The sequence below is a fragment of the Ambystoma mexicanum genome, chromosome 12, assembly GCF_040938575.1.
Source record: "Ambystoma mexicanum isolate Mex_15411 chromosome 12, UKY_AmexF1_1, whole genome shotgun sequence".
Lineage (NCBI taxonomy): Eukaryota > Metazoa > Chordata > Amphibia > Caudata > Ambystomatidae > Ambystoma > Ambystoma mexicanum.
This window is the reverse complement of record NC_090936.1, coordinates 678250460-678266145: the sequence shown is the minus strand read 5'-3', so window position 1 is coordinate 678266145 and position 15686 is coordinate 678250460.

Here is a 15686-nt window from a genome sequence, read left to right as displayed (position 1 = left end):
GCCACGGCTAGTTTGGGAGCCTAAAATCCATGAGTACGCTGTGCGCGGAAATCGGTTTTAGCGCACGTGCCTGGCGCAGACAATCGCACGCGGACACTCTGTGCCAGCCGCTTGCGACACTTTTCTACGAAATTCTATGAATTACCCTGAAAGTATCAATCAATCGTTTTAATATGTTAAAAATCCTCGTAGCAAGCCATGTAAACATGAAAAACGCTTTGGAAAAATTATGAAACTTGAGACATACAAAAGATGAAACACGTTTGTGAAATGTATAACAAATCTCATTAGACGGACAATTGTATAAACGCAAGAGGGCATCTTAAACTTCTCGAATACGACAATTCAGAAAGGAGAGTCCCAAGGGCACACGCAACTTCCGCTCAAGAGGACGAACCTTCCGTTATCCGCTGAACAGAAAATCGCATAGAGAGGACCAGTAGTACTGACAGGCGAGGCACAGTCTGAGCAGTTCACGTAATACTCCGTCGATTTGGAGATTCACGTCTGCTCCACTTCTTATTGTAACTTAACGCTTTCGTAGCGGAATAAAAGGCCTCCATCATGTACTGTTACCCAGACGTATCCCAGGGGAGGTGTGGCTCAAGCTGTGTACCTGGGCATTGTGCGCTCCAGTCCTGGGGCCTGGGTGTACCGCACAGAGCTGACTCCGCTTCCTTTGCGAACAATGCCCAGCTGGGCGGAGAACAGACGCTCCAGTGTGCTCGCGTTGGGAATCACCTGTTTGATCTACACCTTGATAAGTCACTCATTTTCGGATTTATTCCCTGACATTCAAACTGAGGCGGTTGCTTCTTCAGAGGCCTGGGGTTTCATTCGTTTATGTTTCGGATTTTAATAAGATGTCACCAGCGGTGCAACTAGCCTAACATTTCGGAGCGGCGTAGGGACTAACCCGAGAGACTGTGTGGGGGTAATCTGAGTTATGTTCACGCATGTATCTAACTTCTTTACACATTATTTTTTTAATTAAGATTACAGTTTTAAAAAAAAACATTTTTACCACTAAAAAGAAATAACAGTTTAGCAATTCATCCGTTAAGTAAAAACAAAAAAAAAACAAGAACAAATACATACATGCAGGGGGAGAAAAAGGAATGCACAATAATAAATGATGGTTAAAAGTCAATGGGCCTCATTACAAGGTTGGAGGTAGCCATGTTGCTATTTGCACCATGGCTACCCCCTTACCGCACACCGGGTTCGGGTTCTCGGTATGGGAACTTACCGGGTCATTCCAACCTTTGAGGACCCAGTAAGTCCCCATTCTGAAAACCATTCCCATTCGAGCCCCCACAGGGCTCAATGGGAATGGGGAAGGAGCTAATAACGGGCCCGCAAATAGCGGGCCCGTTATTAGCTCCATGGACCCTTAGCGGCTCCCGCTAAGGGCAGCTGGTAAAACCAGCCGGCCTTAGTGGGACCCGCTAAGGGACCTCGGAATGCGGCGGTAAGGGGTTAACAGCAACGGCATCCTTACTGGTGCCGTTAACCCCTTACTGCCGCACTCGTAATGAGGCCCAATATATATTCAGCCATCCCTGCATTGTCCCAAAACCTCAAGCATAGAGAAATCCAATATAAGATTATTCAACGATTTATTATACACCGTCTAAAATGCACAAAATGGGTCTAGTTTCCTCCCCTCTGTGCTGGCGAGGATGTGCTTTGGCGGGCACAATGGGCCATCTGCTGTGGTCATGCCCCAAAATAAAGCGTTTCTGGGACAGTGTGCTCAGCCTGGTGAATATGCACCTCCCGGAAGCAACCGTAGGGCGAACCCCCGACGACCTACACTTTGGGGCTAACTATAAAGAATGGCACACAGATGTCTACGCGCGCATAATTTTGCACACAGTCCTGTTTGCAGCGCGCAAATTACTGATAGTCACCTGGAAAGCAGCGACCCCCCCCCCCACAAGACACCATCTTGCCGCCTTTATATCCATGATCTGTTCACTGGAATATAGCGCTCAACGCAGAACTAGTCTGGCCAAAGCCGACATAGCCCTCAAGTTCTGGGCCTTGTTCGATATACACGTCAGAGGAGTTGGAGCCCCCGAAAGTTATAGGGCCCCCTGCGCTCCCTATACCCCCACAGAAGGACACGCGCATGCAAACTCTTAGGGTCCCTGCTTAGCCACCCCGTGCTAGACCCAACTACCCACTGTAACACAGCAGCCGTATCAGGACCTTCACCCTACTCACACATGTTCACTTCCAATTGCAATTTTCACCTATCCCACTGCACCGGATCTAGAGGTTACTATTATCTCTCACTAGTTCAGTTAAAGTTGAGTTCAAGTTGGGAGGGAAGGGTCAAGGGGAGGGAGGGTGAGGGGTAAGTGGACGTTGCACCAGTAAGGGCCTGATAGAACGCATGAACTGAAAAGGGCCCACGGTATAGAACTTCCCCCAAGGACGTAGGGGAATGGGGTCTAAAATGCCTTAGTCGGTTAATATGTACGTGGCTGAATACATCCTTTTCACGGTGCAAACTGTTATGTGTTAATTGTTGATAAAATTGTTGAATAAAAAAAATGTTTACAAAAAAAGTAAATATATAAAACACATTAGTAAAATCTTGCAAAGTCCTGTACATAAATTAATCACAGGATCCCCCTCATAAAATTCGTCAGAGCAAAAATCAATCCAAAATCGTTCCCTTCACACAGAAGTGCCCACCAGTCGTCAGCTTTCAGGTATGGTTTTGCGGCAATTGTAGTACCCAAATAAGTTGTTCTCTTCGATCCCAGGCTTGGGCAGAGACGAGCTAAATATTGTACTGACTGTGTATGATCATTGTAGAATCGGCACAATCCGTTATTAATGCCATCTTGATGTCTATTAAACAGCACCTCTCTTGTATGCAGAACATTTAGCCTGAGTCTTAGCAAAATACCTTGTCTTAGATGGCTTGGAACTTTTGTCAAATACTTTGGGACCACGTTTAGAAAACCAGAGCAACCTTTCTTTAAGGAAGGTAATTTACACTTTAACTTCTTACATTCAGTCACTCTCCAATCCAGGCACCACAGTTTACGCTTAACTAGATCGGGCCTGAACCCGAGGGACCATTCTGAGGAATCAATATTCTGTAAGATAGTACAATGCTCTTTTATTTTTGAGACATTGTATCTTCAGTAGATTGATAAGAAAAGAGTTAACATTACATCCCACCCCCTTGACAAACCCAGTCTGACGACAGTCGAAATTACCTCAGTTCAGTACCCACCTGTTTAATCTTGTCAACAAGAGAGCTCAAAATACCCACACATCCAGAAGGGTGATCAGTCGGTAGTTATTTGGATTCGACCTATCGCCCTTCTTAAAAATGGGGAATAGAATTTCCAGTTTCCAAGAAGGAGGACACTTAGCCTTTTTAGCGATGTATGAAAAAAGGATAAAACAAAATTCCGTCCAATTTACTGGGGCGGACTTCAGAATTGAATTTGTAAGGCCATCAGGGCCAGGAGCACGAGAATTGGAGAGTTTCTTAATTACTTCCTGGATCTCCTCTCTATCAAAGATAATAGGCCAATTATCTAAGGGCTCCAAAACGAGGGGGGTCACGCTATCTTTGGTTGCAGCAAATAGGGATCCATTCTGGGCGACCCATCTCTCTTCAGTTACAGGGTATTATTTAGAATTTCCCAGAAGTTCCTTTTATTTTTTGTGAAAACTGCCGGCAGCATTACTTCGCCATCATTTTGCAGCATGATAGTTTTATGTAAGGACATCCAGTTTCCATATCTTTGTTTTCGCTTCCTCCTTTGCTCATTTCTTATCACTATCTGAAAATCTTGCATATTTTTTATATCTGATTGCATCATTTTCTTTTGTTCAGTGAGATCTTCATCAAACCTATGTGCTCGATAAAGGAGGGGTTTCCTCCCTCCAGTAGGAGAAGCTCTTCAGCAGATTTTGTGTAAAGGAAGGTAGCTCAATAGGGGAGATTCTTAATCTATTTCTCCCCGGATTAACCTTCACATTACTAGGCCAACCTTCATACTTATTCCTCAAAAGGAAATAACCAGACTAGTTTCACCATATAATGATCTCTACAGTTTGTTTTCACTACTTTCAGCGCATTCATGCAAGATATTGGCTGATACAAACATATAATCAAGAGTTGCCATCTGGGAACCGCGAAACCAAGTTGGGGCGCCAGGGATATACCCAGTAGTGTTTCCATTTAACGTGTGAATCTGTCTCTCCCCCATAGTTTGAGCCACACTAAAGCCCTGATTTATTTCCCATTTGTGAGAGATTGTAATCTAGTGACATCTTTACCTCTGAATTTTAACAATCTATACTCAGTTCCTGACATACCATAATTTTTAGGTTAGCATAGAGATTATTTTGTTTGATTATTGTTTGTGAATCAAGAGCAATACATCTGTGAACATTGTGTCGACAAGAGTGAACCCGGTCGAGGGTTGTGCGCAGTGGGAAATTGTTTAAAAGAACATTTAAATAATACAAGCAATATTTGAAAGGCCGGAGTGAACACGAAATAGGTAGGCCAAAGTCGCAAGAAGGATCCGAGGCCAGTGGAGGTAGATCCAAGGGGCGAAAAGCAATTGCCCGAGGTACAAGGGTACCGAAAGAACTTTTGTTTGTTTGTCATTATGAATCAGCAGACCTTTTCAAGGCAAGAGACTTTTGCCAGGAAAGAGACTTAGCCTCTGAAGATTTTGATATTGTTGAATGGAACTGGGAACCTCATGATGATGAGGCCCAGGAGTGTGCTGTGCTCAGATGTGCCGCCTTGTCGCGTGCTTAAAATGTGGGGAAGGGAGACCCAGCCATACCACCCTGACTTATCATTTTGTAAACACTTCTTTCTTTTCTGGTGAACATTATCCCACACTCTTTTTGTCACTTAGAGGTAAGGATTGGCAATAGTTTCTTTTAGTATAGGCCCTTTTTATTTGACAAGACACCACTAGGACTGCCTTATTTTTATTTGATGGTCGTAGCTTGCTCCCGTCTTAGATTTAGGTTTAGATTAGGCGTTTATCTCACCCATTATAAAGTTCAATAAACACCCTTGAACTGTGATCCATTTTGTCTGTCTTACTGTTGCCACCATGAGTTCGTTACATATGGTGTTAGGAGTGGGCTATGATTCAATTGATACTAGTTGGAGAACCCACTTATATGAAGAAAGACTGTACGGACATTTCTATTTTCCACCCACAGTGTTAGAGGAAGATCGAATAAACACCTCTCACCAAGGTGACTCAGAAATCTTGGAATATAAGAGGCAAACATGATCACGCCCCTTTTTCCATCAATGGAGAGGAATCTATGGAAAACTTGATTCAACCTTTCCAGCCCATGTAACAAAGAATGGGAGTCCAATTTCTTCCCCTGACCCGTCAAGCCATTCATCCTAACCGAAAGAATGTGGAGGGCAACACTTATTACCTTTTTTGCCCTCAGAATAATTTGCTACAGGGAAGGCATAAGGCCTTAATCTCTTTGCAAATAAGAATACAATATCCCTTGGTCTTTTTTTATTCTGCCCTATAAGGAAGGCGGGGTAAAAATGCTACCTCTTTTGTCTCAAGAGGATGAATTAAACTTCGTTTTTCTGAACTTCGACCTGAGCCCCATACAATCTATAGGGTAGAGAGAGTAGGGATCCTAGTATATGAAACTCCTGGGAAAGTTCGCAGCGAGAACCTCACATATCAGACCTTGGGAGAAATACTATCTAATAAAACATCAGGAGGAGACCTAGAGATCCCTTCTACGGAAAAAGAAATCCCAGAACCCCATCCTTACTATTCAAAAGGAAAAATAAGGGATGAACAAGTGAAAGAGAAGGTGAGACACCCAAATGACCAGATTCAAGAAGGACCCTATATTGACCAGGAGGAACAAAAACTCGAGAGTGATCATGCCCCTAAAAATGTTTTAGCCCCCTGAATAAGGATAGTAGAAGGTCAACCTCCAGTACATCTGTGAGTGACTCAAAGGACTCTCAATTGGAACAATGCCTATGCTGTGGAGAGTGGGGCCACGTTATGGAGATCTGCCCAGAAAGCATAGAAGAAGAATCAATGGACACTCATGAAAGGAAAAGAAAAATAGAGCGAGAAAGGGAGAGGAGAGAACTCTAAAAAACATCTCCTATGCCAGTCCTATTCGACCGAGAAAAAGTTGGAAGTCCCAGCAGTAACAATCTAGGTTGTATGCTGGAATTCTTGGACCAGCAATCGGGGTGTTCCACAATGGACTCCCCAAGTAAAAAACAGCAGCCCAACCAGCATAGGGGAAGGGCATGTAAGAAACCTGAGGGTTCTCTCCTAAACAGAGCCCTTATCCAGATGGCCAGGCCACAGCCATCGCTGTTCGATCCGGTTCCTGCAGGTGGACCAGTGGGGGAGGATCACCTGGGTACGGGTACCCGGGGTTGTGATTGGGGGAATACCCCAGGTGGGACACAATATGATTTAAGGGAAGAAGACGAGGAGGACCAAGTCCCTAAGGTTTTTATAGGCAGCTCTAGAACAACCTCCCTTCCACCCAATGAGTCTCTCTTATATAAATCCAACAACCCCTTTGCATCTCGTAAACCTATTAGGTATCCAAACCCTGCAGCCGTGGGAAACTACATCTCCCAGAACCCCTGTCGTCCTGTTGGCTACCCAAGCACTCCCAGCAATTCTTCTCATCGTCATTCTGATTTTTATTTTCCAAATTCCCAGTCTACTTTAACCAAACACTACTGTTTTCACAATCCCCCTTGTTTATTTCACGATAATAATCCCGGTCATTCCTGTTTGTCCCACAAACCCTTCCCCGTAGGATAGCTGGAAAATGTACCACCCCCTTCTTTTGACACAAACACTTTCTCACACCATGACAGACAGCGGACTAAAACCAAAGCCGTTTACCTGACATGTCCCGACACACGGGTCAGGCAGAGCCAGACAATTAACAATAACCAAGCACACCTGACAGACCTTTACCTTCCCCACAGGGATAAAAGGCAGAGCACAAAAGCCCATTTTGAGCAAGGGTGAACGCACGAGGAGACAGCCACACCGAACCAGCAGTTCAAATGGAGAAGAAAGGCAGTGAGACCTGGAAGGACAATAAAGGGGGAATTACCCTTGCCCTTTTCAACTCAGACCCGCAAAGCCTCAGAAAGGGAAATCATAACACTGGGAGTTGCAGCTAGTGTGTGGAGTCGTTGATGGTACATAAGGGCCTCCCGCATTGATAATGCAGGCGGAAAGGCAAGCTGGCTACCGTGGTACTGCAGAGATCAGAGAGACCAACTGTTTCAGCACAGCCAGTGAGTGGGAGGAAGCTGATAGCAAACCGAACTTTGTCGAGCCTTACAAGTAGCAACATTTTGAACACAAAGAATCAAAAAGAGAAATAACTTGTGTGTGTGTTTGGACTTTAAAAAAAGCACAGTTGAGGTCCAGGTGCAGAGGGGGCCGGCCCCATGTGGGCGCTCATTTGAAAGACTCTGACCGGGACCTGTTTTGAAACTTCAAGAACCAGAAGGCCCTAGGAAAAGGTGGCATCAGAGTGGTCCTACAAGGGTCACGTCAAATCCCTTGTACAATCGAAAATCTCTGACCCATGGCTAGAGGAAAGCTAGGGGAAGGAAACACTGCTTTCTAATAAGATTGCCAACTGTGGAATCAATCAAAACTCTGACCCGTGGCCAGAGGAGAGCTAGGGGAAGGCAACCCTGCTCTCCAATAAGATTGTGAACTGTGGAATAAGGCAAGTGGGAACCTGACGGAGGGATGCAGAAAGAAAGCTGGGAGAAGAAAAACCCTGCTTTCTGATGTAAATGAGTAACACATGAACTGTATTAAAAATACATGAACTGTGTTAAAGAAGGCTGTAGTAAACCTGACAGAGGGAGGCCCATTTTTGCAAGCAGGATCCGAGCCTGGCAGAGGGAGATCCTAGGGGGTGAAGAGCAATCACCCGAGGTGCAAGAACACAGAGAGAACGTTTTGTTTTTTCGATTATTGTTTGTGAATCAAGAGCAATACATCCGTGAACATTGTGTCGACAGGAGCGAACCCGGTGGAGGGTTGTCCGCAGTGGGAAATAGTTTGAAAGAACATTTTAATATTACAAGCAATATTTGAAAGGCCAGAGTGAACCCGACAGAGGGAGGCCCAAGTTGCAAGAAGGATCCGAGCCCAACGGAGGGAGATCCAAGGGGTGAAAAGCAATCGCCCATGGTACAGGGGTACTGAAGGAACTTTTGTTTGTTTGTTTGTTTGTCATTTTAAATCAGCAGAACTTTTCAAGGCAAGAGACTTTTGCCAGGAAAGAGACTTAGCCTCTGAAGATTTTGATGTCGTTGAACTGGAACTGTGAACCTTGTGCGGACGAGGCCCAGGAGTGTGCTGTGCTCAGAAGTCCTGCCTTGTCCCATGCTTAAAATGTGGGGAAGGGAGACCCAGCCATACCATCCTGACTTATCATTTTGTGAAAACTTCTTTCTTTTCTGGTGAACCTTATCCCACACTCTTTTTGTAACTTAGAGGTAACGACTGTCAATAGTTTATTTTTAGTATAGGCCCTTTTTATTTGACAAGACACCAACCTTGTATGGAGAGCTTGTTCTATCTCTAGGGTCTCCAATGCTGTATATGGAAACACAGGAGCAGCATGAATCATAACTCTCTTAGGGAAGCCTCGGGTTTTAAGGTTAACCTTACCAAGTCCACAGCATTAAGCATCAACCTTCCTAGCCAGCTACTATTGGACCTGGAGAAGGAATATCAGATCCCCTGGGCCAGAAAGAACCTCCCGTATCTGGGGGTCCAGCTCCCCGTCGCTTTAAGCAGACTATACAGAGCCAACTTCCCGACACTCCTGAAAGAACTTAAAGCCGATATCTCACGCTGGCAAAAACAGGAGATCTCCTGGTTTGGAAGAATCAAGGCCTTGAAGATGAACCTCATCCCTAGACTCCTGTACCAGTGTGCTGCCATACCCACTACAATCCCGAAGCAAGAGATCCAGAAGTTACAAAAGAACATCATGAGCTTTATCTGGGAGGGGAAACAGCCGCGCATCCCGCGAAAGATCATGCTCCGGGGTCGGGAGACGGGAGGTCTGGGAGCACCCGATGTTGCAAGATATGCTCTGGCCGCTCAGCTCTCGTCGGCGTTCGCTTGGCTCCCCGCAGCCTCCAAGCCCCACTGGCTGGAGCTGGAGGAGGCCTGGAGTCCAAGCCCAATAACCTCACTGCCACACCTGAAGGAACCCAACGCAAACAAGGGAATGGGTCCTCTGTCGGCAACTGAAAACACAGTAAGGAGCTGGAAGAAAGCGGCGCGACTATGGAACATCCGCGGCACGACGGGCCCACTCACCCCGGTTTGGGGAAACCCAGAATTCACCCCAGGCTGTAACCCCAGTAACTTCAGGAGATGGAAAGATGGAGGACTGGAGAGGATACAAGATTTTTATGAGGAAGGAATCCCCCTAGACTTCGAGGCCTGCAAGGCAAAGTTCGACGTGCCGGAGAGCGAAAGATTCAGATACACCCAGCTCCGCCACTGGCTCTCGAGCAGAGAGATGAAGCGTCACGGAAGCAGGGCCCTTACAGCCCTGGAACTCACCCTCACAGGCTCCCCGCCAAAGGGCAGAATCTCCACCCTCTACAAGCTCTTGGACAGAACAGACCCATCCCGCAAAGAACCATATATGCTGAAGTGGGAAAATGACATCGGGAGGCCTATCGATTTGGAGGAGTGGAACCACATCTGGACAAGAGCAAACAGAAGCTCGAAGTGTGTTTCCAACAAGGAAGGGGCATTCAAGGTATGCTTCAGGTGGTATCGGACCCCAGAGACACTCAATAAATGCAACCCCACGATTCCCCCGGCTTGCTGGAGAGGATGCCCAGACAAAGGCACACTCTTCCATCTGTTTTGGTCATGTCCCAAGGCTATCCAATTCTGGAAATCAGTGCTGGATCACATCAAGAAAATCACAGGTCTCTCCATCCCATGGGACCCGGGCATCGCTCTATTGGGATCAAGCGGGGAGGGCCAATTCCCCCTCTCCGGGCACAGAGCAGAGTTATGCTCCCACCTGTTGACGGCCGCGAAAATCTCCATAGCTAGGCTGTGGAAAAACCCAGAGGGCCCAGCAGTACAAATGTGGTGGACGAAATGCTGGGACATAATCGCAGCAGAAAAGATAACTGCCCTCCGGTTCGGAAACAGAGACAAATTCTCCCAAACATGGGCTCCCTTTTTGGACTACACCCAGAAATTCCCAGGGCTGGCACGACAACCCCCCTCCCTACGATGGATGGACAAAACTGAATAAATACAGAGGGGACAACGCAGTAGCAGAGGTACAGATTGGCCCAAGATCCCGCCGGCTATTAAACCCAGGAATAACGCATCAAGGCCCAGACAATCTGACGCTCGCCGCCACCCACTCATGACCCAGCGCCTAAAGAACTTTCAAGGATCCCCTCTCGCCCACTTGTAACCTATCACCGCCCACTAGGGCTAAACTAACCGCTTGCCCTTCCCCTTGAACTGTCCCCTGACCTGTTATTACTGTTGTTTTGTTATGAAGGACATAGTCCTTGTTGTTTTACTACTTGTATCTCGAAGCTCAACGTCACTGCTCGCAGCGCTCTTTATGTATTCGCTACCACTCGATGCAATGTTTGTACAAAAACCAATAAATATATATATTGAAAAAAAAAAGAAAAGTCCGCATTAGGGACAGGTGCCATAAAGTTTGTGCAAGGCAGCTTTTCCCTATTCTCAGGGCCCCTTATGCTCTGCGAGGCTGGGTTCACTTCCTGGTTTAGTATCTGGTCTGTACTCGTAGGCAGATCCAAACAAGTCCCATGTGGCGGTCCCGTACCATTTTCTGGTGTTATTATGTTCGAAACCAAACACCCTTCAGCATAGATGTGTGGTTTGCTGATCTGCACATTCGGCAAGTTCAGCATGGTTGCTCCCTCCCCAACGTCATCATCAGTGGTGTTTGTCGCTACAGACAGGCCCACCAACATATTGGGATCCAACATCTCTGAACCATTCCCATAGATCTCCCTCCTACTTTCCTGGGGAGTCTCACCTTCCATCTCAGGATTAGTGTTCATATGCAGTGGAGGAGATTTAACCGCAAATAATCTTCCGTCCATAAAGGATGATGCAACCAATTTTTTTCCACTAGCAGTCAAGAATATTTGGGCAATAGGTCTCCCGACCAGCTTCGAATCCCGGGAGGTACAGAGTCTTAAGGGGGTTTGAGTGGGTAGACTCCTCCCTCTATGTTTATTTTGACCAGTGGAACACGTGGCATCTGCCCCATTAAATTGCACCTGCACCTCCATCAAGGGCATACCCACTTCCAAGTTTGGATGGATGTACAATTACTGGTACTCAAAGTGTTGCATGTACCTTGATACTCTTGATTATTTTGTTGTGTCGGGTTCTCTGTCTGCGATAGAAGTTGCCACTGCGTTTGTGTTCTCGTCCTCAGAGGGGCTCCCGTATTAGGTTCATTATCCAGCTTCTACTCCATGCCGCCATGCTGGGAACCCGGGAAACCCAGGAAACACTGGTAACACTCTCTGCAACTCGCTGCCATGCTCTCTGCATGGTAAGGGTTTTGTGCAGATGCTTCTCCTCACCAATAGAAACAGTGGACAAGCTGCAGCTTTCCACACTGGTAATACTCTCTGCAAATCTCTGCTACGCTGCGTGTGTGGTAAGGATTTTTGTGCAGGTGCTCTTCCTCACCAATAGAAAGGCTGGACAGACTGCAGCATTCCACACTGGTAACACTCTCTGTAATACATTTTAATGAGACTATTCCAGTGCAGCTTCAATGTTGCAAGCTTTTAACTCTTGTGTGGGAGTGAGGGGTCATTTAGGCCCCCCTCATACATTCAGCACGATGTGGATCAGTTGCTTGACCAATGTTGGGGCACGCCTCCATTGCCCTTATGCTAACAACAGCCTTTATGCTGCCATTGGCATAGGTGGGGCTGTTGCGAGAGACACTTGGCATCCATTTTGTGCACCCTCGACTCCATCTTTGGACTAGGCCTCACTGCGATAATACGAAAAGGCTTCTCTCCCTTCTGCAGCACTGTGCACACCGCGCTCATGGCCCCCACCTTTTCTCACTGTGTCTGAAGGCATTGCAGCTCCATTCTCACGGCTTAGCTGGAGATAACTGCAACAAATACACCAGTGTAGCATCTTACTCTTCCTCTGAGATCACTGTCCTGTGTGTGAACTGCTTTGAACCATGTCCTGAGGCTCATCCGTCTCCACAAACCTGCCTGTGCCCTCTTATCCCTGCTGTTGGAAAATGACTGCCACTATGATCCTGTGTTCCTCGAAAGGTATTCTCTTGATGTACCAGACGTGTGACCCTGCTGTGAAGCCCACCCCAGTGTGCCCTCAACTAACACCAAACCTCTGTCACAGTATATTGCACCTTAGAACTAACAAACGTCAGAATGTCTTATAGCCTCTTTTGATGCACCTGGTCCCACCCCACACTCAATGTTATCTCACTGACCACGACCCTAAGCCCGGTACTCCATATAAATCCCAATGAGTAATGTTGTAATTGTATGTGTTCAATTTATAAGTACATGATGATATAATGAAATGAAAGGAACTGTAGTGACTATTATTTAGTGTATGTCTGATGGTAGTATCTCACGTTAGCTTAGTTAGGGCCCGACCTACTTCACCACGACCTGACCCTCACCCCGCCTGGACACAGACAGATGAACCTCGTGATGCTCACCCTCTCGCCAACCCAGCAGCCAACCACGGAGGAGCAGCACCTATGTGCCCATAGGCAATGCGAGCTTGTGTCCAATCATAACAAACCTTTGTAACTTTCATGTCTGACATCACTGATGACGATTTCTGCTCTTATAATCAATTGAACATGTATTGTTTGCCAGAGCGCTCTCGGGCAGCAGAGTTCTCTGGATGCCAATTTTATATAAAAGAAAACTAACTCTCGCAGCCTGTTCTCTTAGTCTCATTCCCCATTGGGGTGTGTCTTATGTCTTTGCATTGCACGTATAAGTCGGGGAGTGGGCCTATACACTCTCCACATCTGAATCCACACACTTAAGGACTGCTGTGAGAATGAGCTCTCTCTCCTGTCCCTCTACCCTTCCAATCACTCCCCTGACATGCAAGTACTAACACCCCATCCCGATTTCAATTGCCTAAAATGTATGCATACGCATGTAGGTGCCAACAATGAAATGCTTTACATATGTAATTGCCGGGCCTTTGTTAACTGCATTCACAGGCACAATTTATCATCTGTGTCCAGTCCTGCCACGGTTCTATTGGTCAGCCTGGTCAAGTCAATGTAACCCAACATTTTGACGCGTGTTAAAGCCCAGTTCGCCCAATGTTTGTTGTGCCACTGCACATCACCCATAAATTTACTGGTCCCCACTGCCACACAGCATTCCACAGAATACCTAATTTCGAAGCCTACAAGTTTGAGGATTAGCCATTATGTTAGGTTGTGTTGGTGGGAATTTATACTGCGTCAAATCAACATCGTAGCACTCTCAGAGCACCTAGCTTGACCAAGAAAATATTGCCTATTCTGCACTTGCCCAGGGTATCCAGACCGTAGTCTGTGGAAGGTAAAGGTAAACCTTCGCAAGATAAAAGGATGATAAAGAGGGTGAAGAATGACGGACCAGAGGTGAGGAGTGAGGGGAGGGGAGGAGAGTGATTGTCATTGTGTGGATACATATGAATCCTTTGGTGTACCATGTGTCAGTTATGAAGAAGCAATAATATATATATATATATATATATATATATATATATATATATATATATATATATATATATATATAGTTCAGAGGGATAAACCCATCACGCGGGTCCAGGCCTGTTGCCATTATAGAGTTAGAGTCCCAGCAAGTACTAGGACAGTTGGAGGTGGTTACCACATATGAGAGCATGAGGAGAGGTTGCAAGACAGGCAGGGACAGCGTCAGTTCATTTCAACCCTTTCAAATGAAAGGGGCCTCGAGCCTGGAGGTGGGGGCCTATTGCCAGACAGCAGTCTAATTTACAAGCTGCGTTTGCTGGAGCTTGTCTGGCCGTCACTTCCATTGGGGAAAACAGAAGTGTTATCACCTCGTTGCGTTTCAACACTGGTACCTCCACGTCAGCCACTTACTTCCAAAGAAGGATTCATAGATATTCAGCTGGCATTCATTGTTTCATCTCCCTGCTGGCTCGCGGTCTCGTGATCATTGGCGGCTATTTACCTTCTCTTTATCTCCATTATAATGCATGCCCCCCTCAGGTGACTCAGACCGCTTTCCACTTTAAGCCACTGGGTGCGGGGCAACCATCATGTTGAAATGGGTCTCCACACACCTTCAGCTGGGCCTGAAGACAGGGACATTAACTAGGAGTAATCAGGTGCTGTTGCTCCACAGAAATTCCAGTTACAACCTGTGCATGCCCTTTGAAGTGAAGCTGTAGGTCGTGGTCTCAACGAAAGGATCCATCTGCTAATAACCAGGAACAAATTGCACATTGAAAGATTTCACCTTTTCACCTGCATACGCATGTCCAGAACGAGGGCAGTACTGGACTAGAAGACACAATGGGAGAGGAGAATGCAGAATCAGTTCAGGCCCATGACCCCATGATTGAACCTCAGGAAGAGCGCAGCTCTTTACCTGCCAGTGGCATAAGCCAAAGGCTGGGTGGTGCACTAGAGACCGAGAACCCTGGTCCACAAGAGGCTAGGTACCCCACCTTTATAAACAGGAGGATGCCAAGCAGTTTTCATGATTTTGGGGTGCATGTATGTGGTAAATGTGACTGGGCCAAAGGCTGAAACTGACAACTTTCTTTTTTGTTTATTTTGTTGATTTTGTATTTGTTTAGGGGAGGACACTGGTTAATGTCCTTATTCTGTATGTGCAGTTACATGCTAAGGGCAGTGATGTCTGGGAGGCCACCATGCAGAAAATAAATAAAGAGGGCGGCTGTGCGACTGCCAGTGGGTGTGAGCTCGCATCTGTGTCTGAGGACTATTTGCTGTGCTGCTTTTGTGTACATGGAGCAATAGGTTACAACACCTCAAATGATAGGATGGGCGGTGCTGGAGCAAGAAAATATTCCTCCCATAGCGCCCATTCCTGCACGCTCCACCACCTCTGACAGTCGACAGGGCAATCCCAAATAAATGCCCTGCATTGGTCAAGTTATGATAATAACTGAACAAACAAACCTTCATGTTTCAGGGATACGGTACAACGTCCTTTCGATTCGTGTTTTCAGCAAAAACTTTGTAAAAACACCTGTCGAAAAAATGGGTGTCGATGAAGTGGCGTAGAGCCCAAGGATACACTTGAGTACATCTCTAGCTCATCACGCAAAGACTCACTAATTTCCATGCAGGGGTCGACAGGGAACTAAAACAGGCTCTGGAAATAATGTTCAAAAAGGGCCCATATTACACATCTTCCAGAAGTTCATCCTTTTCCCATGAGAACATTTGGAAATAAAATAGGCTACCACACAAAAGAGGCCCAGGATACAGTGGCCTACTGGGAAATCTCCAGAGTTCCTATTGGCCGTCCACCCCTGCTTCCATGTAAGTTCTAGAAG